General features: G+C 32.3%; 1 protein-coding gene and 1 long non-coding RNA gene across 3 annotated transcripts in view; both read left to right on the forward strand.

The window, feature by feature from the left end:
- The first annotated feature begins 4441 nt into the window (after positions 1-4441).
- On the forward strand, positions 4442-5065 carry LOC11418783 (uncharacterized). The gene is made up of 2 exons (XR_003011334.2): positions 4442-4628; positions 4755-5065. It is a non-coding gene; the product is annotated as an uncharacterized lncRNA (long non-coding RNA).
- A 5644-nt stretch (positions 5066-10709) lies between these two features.
- LOC11421860 (bifunctional riboflavin kinase/FMN phosphatase) overlaps positions 10710-11205 on the forward strand; it is a 33237-nt gene continuing 32741 nt past the window's right edge. Inside the window, exons 1-2 of one of the 2 annotated variants that reach the window (XM_039833283.1) lie at positions 10710-10869; positions 10980-11084. The gene's annotated coding sequence lies outside the window, so the exon portion shown is untranslated. The remainder of the gene's footprint in view (positions 10870-10979; positions 11085-11205) is intronic. The other variant, XM_039833284.1, reaches the window with a different exon arrangement.

Raw genomic sequence — 11205 nt, forward strand, 5'->3', positions numbered from 1 at the left:
TATACCAAATTATATTTTTTTCATTTATTATACGTATAACAAATTAAATCTAAAAGACCATTGTTACTGAGCAATGGAGTACGAGAGAGAGAATACATGAGAGAACTGATAGATAAGGAGGAAGAAGAAGGGGTAGTAAAGATGAATCTTGTGTAATTAATTTTAGATGGAACTTTTAATCTGAGCCACATAATTTAATCTAATGGCTATTAATGAGTCCTCTCACCTCTCACAATAAGATACTTCTCTCACTTGATACACCCCATATATATATATATATATATATATATATATATATATGCCGGGAAGTGATAATTGTTTAGAATAAATATGCATAGTTTGTAATTGCTCTTTTTTTGTGAGTTTGTAATTGTTGTCTATTGATTGATTAGGAGGAGTATAATAGTTTGAAAAAAGGTGTTGATTATAGATGTTTGCCTAAAAAATTATAAATGCTATATAGCTATGGATTCCATCATGCAACTTACATTTTTTATGTATGAAAAATGATAGTTAATTAGCCAATAAACCAATATCTTATATTTTATATAAACTCTGCAGCTGGATTTCCAATATGCAGCACAATTCATGGTGTGCAAGTAGGGGAAACTTGTTTTAGCATTATTCAAAAGTTTGCAATAGAACAGCCTCTGTTCTTGAGGTTAAATCCCAATATCAACTGTTCCGGCATCTTTGTGGGTCAATGGGTGTGTGTGAATGGCAGGTAATTTGTGAGATGTGCCAACAATCTAACAAAAATACAAATTCTAATGAAAAATTGTACAATTGAGAAAAATCCAAATTTTCTCCACAATTAATCACAAATTAAAGTGACAAGTACAGTGTAAGAAAGTAATGAAATAAATAAATGTTTTTTTCTTACAACAAATTAATAAATGGTTAATAGCTTTTACATCCATGTAATATTAGTTCAATCTGATGTAGGTCTCCACACACACACAAAAAAATTTGTCCTCACAATTTACATATCTCTACTTTTAATGATACGTAATTTTTAAAAGTGATATAAGTGATTTTGTCTTGCTTATATCTTGATAGCGGAGGTTTATAAACCTTTTAATTTACGAAGGTTTCAAAACCCCTTTATATTGTTGTGTCAACTGAAGATTTCCTCGGTTAACGGTTGTGGTATAAGAAAATTTGTTTAATAATTTATAGTAGTTGTAAAATATGTAAGTCATTTTTTTAAAAAGTTTTCACCCTAATTTTTAGTCAAACTTCGTCATTTCAACATTGTGTCTAATACTTATTACAACTTTAATTAAATTTATATATTATAGTTTATTTTAGTGGTTTACTCGAACTTTTTTTGGCTCCGCCGCTAAATGATGTCCATTCCAAGTTGACAATATACTCATCATTAAATCCTCAATAGACTTCAATGTTGAACATCTCCTTGGATTAGTTCCCACCAACACACCAAAATAAAAAACAAAAACAAAAAGTGGTGGAATGAACGCTTCAACACAAAAAAAATTATAAGTCACATCCAAAAAAAAAATAGTAAAGATCTACTTCATTTGTCAAAATAAATGAAGTATGCAATTTGGAGAGAGATAAATACAAAAAATAAATATTGGGTCATGTCATTAAGTGGGTTCTACCACTAAATGAGACCCATCATCATTAATTATTTTATAGTTTTTTAAAAAATTTATTTGTGTTTCTATCTTTCTAACTAAAAAAGTAAAGAAAATTATAAATGGAAAGGATGCTACTCCCAAAAATATATCTTCAAGATTGGTGTCATGAAGCTTGCTCTTGGAAGTTCAAAACTTCGCAACACCGTTTTGAAGCTTCATGAGTTATCCTAGTTTTTTTTTTTTGAAATTCAAACATTTTCATTAGATAGTTATCATACTTTATCCAACAAACAAAGAAAATTGTTGTATATACATGTTGTTTGGCTGAAAAACACATGTAAAAGACGAAAATACTCCTCGATAGTTAAGTGTCGAGAAAAAATAAAATCAACTGCAGTTAACTAGCGAGAAAAGCCTGCTGAGAAAATCTTTTTCTTTCTTTTTGAGGGTACCTGCCGAGAAAATCTTAAATTACACAAATCACAAAAACGTTTCAGTTTTTTTAATTAATGGTAAAATTAATTCAAAGATTGAATTGAAGATATAATTGGTTTAGGGTGGACTTTGGAGCATTTGCCTTTTTTGAAATTACTAATTTATTACTATTAAATCTTAGTTTTCTTTTTAAGGATTCTATTAATTCTTAGTTATTACTCGTTTTTTTAACAATTAGTTATTATAATTAGAAATTTGGGCTACTATTGACATAAATCATATCTTTTTCTTTTAATAATAATGATCGAGTGGTGATACATGTACCCCATGTGGCAATACATCTCTTACACTCAAACAAAATTCTGATATGTGGCAAGGAAAAGGGAGAGGAGATGAAAGAGAAAGTATGGTTGTGAGATAAATTTATCAAAATGTCCCTAATATATGGGGTGTATGATTAAAGGGTATTCATGTAACATTTTCCATAATGATTGGAAAAAATTAAAATCAATAAATATTAATAATGAAAATTTAAAGTTTTTGCAAAAAAAAAAAAAAAAAAAATCAGGGTTGATGTTTCCTCGACAGTTAACTACAGTCGGTTTATAAATTCCTCGACAGTTAACTGCCAAATGGCATTTTGGTCTTTTACATGTGTTTTTCAACCTTCTCATCAACAATTTTCACAAACAAATGTATCATCTACAAATTAAAATATTCAAATTGAGTCAACTCATTAATTCGATAAATTTTCTTCCAAAAAAAAAAAACTCGATAACTTGAATATCTACCAATCTCAACCGTCTTGCGCGCTAGCCCCTCTAATCCTTGAGTTGATATCAAAACTAGAAAATGAGATAATGAATCTGCTACCGCAATCTTTACCAACTTGAAAATCCTTGTAAGAATGTCATTAACCAACATTGACATGGAACTATTAAATATGCAGGCCTTCGTCCAACTAATCCATCTATTTGAAAATCCCACCCTCCAAATCATAATTTTCCAAAACCCTCATTTTACTATGTCACAAGCCTTCTCAAAATCGACATTTAGTAACATGCATTTATGATTCCTACGCTTTGCCAAATTGATAACTCTACTATCTTAGAAAATAAGAGTTATTTAATCTTCCCAGCTAAGTGCCGAAATGCAACATCTACTGCAGCACTAGACAAGTTGAGAAAATCCTAAGAAAACTAAGTGCTCCAAGGTCTTGTGGCTTGTGCAATGTTATAACATATGTGACCACCGTTATTATGTGTGGGTGTCAAAAGATGTATGTCATAAATGGACTGCCGCTATAGCCGAGATGAGCTAACCCTGGAAGAATTGATATAAGGACACTGCGCTAATGAACAAATTGCGTGGTCCCTTTGTTGTACCTGTACTTATTGCCTAGGAGGAAGAATATTTCTTATTCATTGGTCCCTTTTTGTCTTTATAGGATCATTATACGGTTGACCCATCTTTGTAAAACTTTTATTTCATTTATTTTCATCTTTATATTTTGGGAAATGGGAGCTGAAGGAAGGTGTTGTGTCACCTCCAGAAAAACTAGGTTGATTTTATTTCACCCCCTTCAATTGTAATGGATTTGTATCTTTGTTCCTTGTGTATGATTTCTGTCATGCTCGCTGCGAGCCAAAACACTTATGTTAAGTGACGTGTATGGATGTTTAGCATTTTCAGCCCTTGTATGTTTATGTTAAATGTTTATTCTAAAAACTGATCAACTTAGTTTAAACACCAGTTCATTAATAGACACATTAACCAACCTAGGTACTTAGGCATAACGCTTAGAGCCATATGGTGAATGAAATATAATAGAATCAATGAGTTTAGATATAACAGAATCTTAATATCCTTCTATTTATCAACACAACTGACAAAAGGTTCTCTTATACAAAAGATTCTCCATTTGGATTGACCTACCGATGTTAGATTGAGACATTAAATTGTGCTCTTCTCAAGGTCTCACGTTTGATTCCCACTTATGCTAATTTTGATGGGCTAAGTGACTAAGTTCATACAAATCTATATGCTCCGGTTAGTTGGGATGGACTCCTCGGATTAATTGTCTTTATACCGGATACCAAATTTAAAAAAAATATAGATACAAAAAGGTTCTCATAGTTGATTTCTTGTGCAATATATAGTCACAAGATATAGTACAAAGAGAGGAATGGAGAAGCATCATCGTATATGACATGACACATTGATATAGCATTAAGATAAGATGCGAGATGCGGCTACCAGTAAACATCATATAATATCATAATATAGTATCCAATCTAATGCCAAAAATGTGTCCAATATATGCTGCCCTTGAGCCGGCATTCTTCTTAAATCCAACGCCATAGTATCTCAAAAAACTAGTTTCTATAGTCATATTGGGTTCCTAGCTTCTATATAAACTGAAGTCTAAAAGTCTGAAAAACACAACTTACAACATTAAAACCATAATTAATTAAAAGGGTTTGGAAGAATTGAGAAGAATGGCCAAGTTTACTAAAATCAGCTTTGCTCTAATTTTTGCACTCATTCTCATTATGATGTTTATCGCTGAAAGTCGACCAACACCTACAGGTAATGCATGCTTTGAAAGAAAAAAATTAGGCTTTTGAATTGCATGGCCAAATGACTATAAATATATAATTAAATTTTATAATAGTAAATCACTATCTAACTCTAACATAAATTTTGTCGTTGCAGTCCCAAGATGTGACACAATTCATGCTGTGGCAGAAGCTGAAACTTGCTCCAGCATCTTTCAGAAGTTCAACCTACTTGAAGCACACTTCCTTGAGATCAATCCTAACATTAACTGCGTTGGCATATTTGTGGGCCAATGGGTGTGTGTTGAGGGTGAAGTGAATTGAGTTGTACCTGCTATCAAACTTAATTAGATATAAGTCTAATGGAATATATGTGCAATAAGGAGAGAAACCAACCTTTCTCCATACTTATCTATATGATATGTAATATGTTCTAATGAATGAATGTGAATGAAATTACGTACTCCACTTATCTTTGCTGATTGCAGTCGATTATGATTGTCCAAATCCCCTGTGTCATGGGTCGTAATCCCCTCTGTTTTCAATCTTATTGTCAATAGTTGAAAATCATCACTTTAAGTCGTTGGGATCACACTTTATTCATCTGGATCGTAATATTCGGAACCCTTACATTATGGTGAAAATTTCAATATATAGACTTAATTTTGCATTGTGCATGCGCGCCACATGTGCCACCTAAGTTGGCTTGGCATGTTTTGAACTATCAGTACGCGAACACATACACATGTATCACACACAAACTTCACACCTGAGGCGCGTGTGTCTCAAGCTTCTTCACTTGATGACTTCACTCTTTATGAAAAAATAACATTTCACATCTGAATGAGACTTGAGATAGAATTTCCTCAAGTTGTTTGGACTTCATCTCTTCACTTTGACTGGTCTTTATACCTCTGTAACATCCACAAGATATTTCATGATCAGATCAACCCACTAGTATGTTCCAAAAAGACTATGACATCTTATATGGTTGTGTGGTTAGGGAGATACAAGACATACAATGACTTAATTCAAAACCATACAGACTCTTTCACAAACTATTAGTAACTCACTAGAATACATAGGCTACATGCTAGTGTTTGGTAAAAATAGCGGATAGCTGATAGCTTTTAGCTGGTAAGCTAGCTGATAGTTTTTAGCTGATAAGCTAACTGAAGTGTTTGATAAAAATAGCGGTTCAACTAGCTGATAAATGTAAAATGACATAAAGGGTATTCTTAATTCATAATAAAAATTATATCATTAATTTAAGTATTTGTAATTTTGTAAACTAATTTTTCTTTAAAAAAATACTTTAAATTTATTAATTTAATATATCCTATGTATTATAAATTAAATTAAATTTTATTCACTAAAATTTTATCTTATATTTATTATCATTTAAGTGTTTCCACTTAGAAAATAACATTTACCTCAAAAATAAAAAAAAGGTAGCACTAATAGAGTAATACTAATAACAGAGAATAAAGAAAATAACACTTACCTCAAAAAAAAAAAAAAGTAACACTAATAGAATAATGGTATTTTGTTTCGTAAAAAAAAAACGAAGGTATATATTTTTTCAAAAAAAAAAAAAAAAGGACAGCTGATATATATACAAAAATTGGAATAAAGGGATAGTAGTCTTTATTACGTAGCTTATTATAAAAATTATAATGGATAAAAATACAATTTAAATGAAATAATAAGGGTAAAATTGGAAGAAAAAGTGAGAAGCTATAAGCTATAAACTCAAACGCTACTTGGAATAGCTTCTGAAAAACAGCTTATAAGCTATAAGCTCATGGTGAAAAAGTGTTACCAAACAGAGTTTTTTTTGTCAAACGAGCTTATAAGCTATAAGCTAAAAGCTCTTTTTTGGGGTTTCCCAAAGAGACCCTATAAAGACTTTTTAAAACATGAAAATACATGTTATGACAATGAGTCATAAAAATCCGTAATACCATTCTATTTATCAATAACATGGCGTCCCCGTGAGCATAGCTCAGTTGGCAGGGACAATGCATTGTTATATGCAGGGGCCGGGGTTCGAACCCCGAACACCCCACTTATTCACCTTATAAGGTGAATTCTAGCCACTAAGCTACCTCTGACAAAAAAAAAAAAACATGGCTGACAAGCATATGAAATTTTGTTCTACACTTAGACGTTGCAGCATCTCCAAACATCACTTGGTAACTTAAGCATATTAAAGGAGACATAATCAGATTTCAACATAGCACTTATTGAACTTGTTTTAATTTTGTTTTCTCTTATCGCATGAATCCCATTGTTACCATGTTCTTCTCACTAATTTAAATGTTTGATTTTGTTCTTCTCACTATTTTACTGTGAAAATTTGTCCACCGTTCTCAATTATGCATATCGTATTGAAGTATTTGTTATAATAATTAATATACAAAGGGTTATCATAGTCGATTCTTGTGCAATAGAGTCACAAGATATACAAGAATGATTGAATGAAGAAGCATTAGGGCATTCAAAAAAATAATAAAAATATGAATTATCGTATGTGACAAGACATATTGATATAGTAATATTTAGGCTTAAATATGTATTTGATCCTTGTAATTAGGGATCGTTTAAAAATTGGTCCCTGTATTCGCTAATCATTGCAAACTAGCCTTGCAATCATTAATCATTTAAAATTTAGTCCTTTGACCAACTTAATCACTACCACGTCACTAATTTGATGACGTGGCAATCACTGCCAAACATGAAATTCCAATTTTGCCCTTAAGAAGAGGACAAAATATTGAAGAAAGAATTGAAAAATCAGGGGTAAAATTGGAATTTCATGTGGCGTGGCAGTGATTAAGTGGGGAGAGGGACGAAATTTTAAATGATTAAACAATGCAGGGGTAAATTTCCAGGATTAACGATTACAGGGACCAATTTTTAAACGACCCCCTAATTACAAGGATCAAATACATATTTAAGCCTAATATTTATAAGATGCGTGTTGCGGCTAACATTAAACACCATATAAATTCATAATATATAATCTAATCTAATGAACAAAAATATATTCAATACATTATGTATATGCTGCTTAGAGACGGCATTTCTTAAAATCCAACGCCATATGATATTGAAAACTTTAGAGTCTATAGTCGTATTAGGTTCATAGATCCTATATAAACTGAAGCCCGAAAGTCTAAAAAACACAACTCACAACATTAGAACCATAATTAGTTAAAAAGGTTTGGAACAAGAAGAATGGCTAAGTCAACTAACATCTACTTTGCTCTAATTTTTTCACTTATTCTCGTTATGATGTTTATTGTTGAAAGTCGACCAACACCAACAGGTAAATCTAAGTTGAAATTCAAAACAAGCTAGAGATAATGCATATTTTTATTTTTATTTAAAAAAAAAAAAAAAAGGGCTTTGAATGGCCAAATGATGACTATAAATAATAGTAAACCCTATCTAACTTTAATTTAAATTTTGCAGTTGCAGTCCCAACATGTGACACAATTCATGCTGTGGCAGAAGCTGAAACTTGCTCCAGCATCGTTCAAAAGTTCAACCTACTTGAAGCACACTTCCTTGAGATCAATCCTAACATTAACTGCGTTGGCATCTTTGTGGGCCAATGGGTATGTGTTGAAGGTGAAGTGAATTGAGTTTACTCGCTATCAAAGTTAACTAGATACAAGTCTAATCGAAATAAATGTTCAATAAGGAGAAACCAACCTTTCTCCATGCTTGATATCATTGTTATATATCTATCAGATAGTGATATGTAAACTCTTGTTCTAATGAATGAATTGTAATGAGATTACGCCGCTCTGTTAGTTAAGTGTATTATGCATTGCCAATTTACCATGCATTTGACTTTGTTGAGTATCACTCATATATATAAGACACTAAAGAATGCAAGCCAAGCTACGAGCGCTAATATTGTGAACTGAATCGTAGAAGTAGTATTATATATATTGTTTGTAACATTGAAACTTTAATTTCATCGCATCTATAGTTACTCTATAGTTGCAGAGGCATGCATCGTTAATGACCGAACTGCGTTAACAAAGATCGATCGTGTCCATTATCTTTTATTTTTGTGTTCGTTTAATCTTCTGTTATTAGTTATTGTTCTAATAAAGTTCTTTGCAACTCATACTAAAAACCGTGTTCGAGCACTTCACTATGAATATATTTAGCCATAAATGGAAGTTTACATCCGATTCTTAATGATATTGTTTACACTAAAAAGAATTATGATGCTATACGAACTGAATTTGGGTCCAATTGTATATATTCCCCTAATCCAAAGAAGGTTATACTAGTGTATGTTAATTGAATATGAGATAGTTAAATCTTTGTCCACAAAGATCCATGAAGGTCGGAAGTGTGTTAGAATGAGTCAAAGTTTTGTAGAACTTGACAGATTGACATACCCGTGTTTCTTGTTTATAGCGCCACTAACCGGTGACTATTTGCACCGAGGCACGTTAGTAGGAGAAGATGCCCATGTGGATAAAGGACGCGTGGCATGTTATGATATACTTTCAAGAGGAGGACCACAATGTTGCTTGATCAACGACCAAAGAGAGAGCTAGTGATGTTGACAATGAAGCTCACGTGACCTGAACGATCAAGCTGAGTTAAGCAGGTGGAGTTCACGTGACCTAAACGATCAAGTTAAGCTGTACATGTTGAATAGTCAATGTATAAAAGGGTCCACGTGGTATGGTCCTCCATAACAGTCCAAATATATTTTTGTAATTCATTAATGCATTTATAATAATTAAACAAGCTGAAGTAAAAGTTGAAGTCCAACAACTTTACACTCATATGTTAATCTATTTCATTTTAATTTTGTTAAACACTCACAATCAGATATCGACTATTTTTTCTTTATTTTCTGTTCTCCAATCCTCCGGTCCTCCTCATTTTGCACATCATAACAAGTAGAAGTAATAAATCCCAATAGTTCACAACATAGTCAACGACGATTGTGGCCTTCTCCACCGTTGATGAAGTTGAATTATCTATTTATTTATTGAATTATTCTAATCACACTCAATATAATTCTAGTTACACATGTAAATGACAAAAATACCCTTAAAATAAAATTTAATTCCCAATTTCACCCAAAATCTTTGGGTCCGGGTCCACTCAATCCGGCTATTCTCTCAATACTCTCAACAATAAAATCCAAACATTGTATTAATCTACGGATGAAAAACTGATAGAACAAATTATTAAAACAAAACATGTTTCACATAATAGAACACAAGTGCACAAATCGCACGAAATCGTTGTCGCCGAAATTGTAGTGAACCGTTCTTTAGTTGTTTTTTATTGATTTCTTAAGAGTTATTGTGTCTGCAAATCCAAATTGTAATGCCACAAAGCAATTTCTCTTTCAACCGAATAGGCACAAGGCACCGACTATATTCTTGCGATATCACTAATTATTTGTAGGAATATACAATCATTTGAATTAAGAGGCCAAAAACATCACCCTCGACATGTAATTTAACGTTATAGCAAGAAAATAAATAAAAAATTGAGAACAAAGGGACTGGTTGTGGGCAAAAGTTATGGTGCATAAGTTATTTCCTTATGCACCGTGCATAAACACATCACAACCATCAGATTTCTTTTATTTTGAACAAAAATAGTTTTGGCTCACTTTAGGGGTGTAGGAAGCAATTATGTTGAGATTTATACACGGTGCATAAGGCATAACCACTCCCCTGGTCGTGTAGCAAAAACTTCCGGTAAAAACAACAACGAAAGTCAAAGTAAACTAATAACACTTTTTTTAAAATATTTTAAGTCTTTTGTTTCTCAACCACCGGATCAATCCAAGGGCCGTGAATCAGGGGCGGTTCTAAGGCCCGGCGACCCTGGGCACTCGTCGGGCTTCGGGCCAAATTTTTTGCAATTTTTTGTGTAAATCCCTATGAATTTCTTATATAAACCCCTATAAATTGGGCAATTTCTTTACATTTTTTATTATTTGCTTGCAATTTTTTATGTATGTCATATAAATGTGTTGCAAATTTTTTTTGCCCGGGCTTTAGAATATTCCTGCTCCGCCAATGCCGTGAATAGTGCAGGAGAGATTGAAGGAGAGAGCACAGCAGGAGAGGATCCGCTCGCAAAATCTTTGGAATCCTTCTCTCTTCTTCCAACCGAAACCCTTTCCTTCATTGTTATCTCTTCTTCCAAAAACAGTTCTCTCCGCATTTAACAGCAAGTTTGCAAGATTTCAAAGCAATTTTGAAACAAGCAAGGTTAGAAAATTGGGTTCTTGATTCATGATTTTGATTGTTTCTGTGTTTTGTACCATTAATGTGTGTTTCTGCCTTTTCCAATTTCTACATCGTTGGTTTTGTGAGTGCAGAGGCAAGCTTGAACTAATTTGACGTCAATTAAGAATTCAACATTTCAGATTATATTGAAGAGTTTTTAGAAAATTTATAAAGGAAAGGGCAATTTTGGTATCAAGGTAAAATTTTAAGTTAATTCTTACTCTTGTGTTTTTATACTAGTATTATTATTGAATTTGATTATTTCAAATGCAATTCAGACAACACATAAAGGTAAAAAAAATACCATAATTCAAGTTA

This window comes from Medicago truncatula, chromosome 4 (genome assembly GCF_003473485.1).
Source record: "Medicago truncatula cultivar Jemalong A17 chromosome 4, MtrunA17r5.0-ANR, whole genome shotgun sequence".
NCBI classification, from domain to species: domain Eukaryota; kingdom Viridiplantae; phylum Streptophyta; class Magnoliopsida; order Fabales; family Fabaceae; genus Medicago; species Medicago truncatula.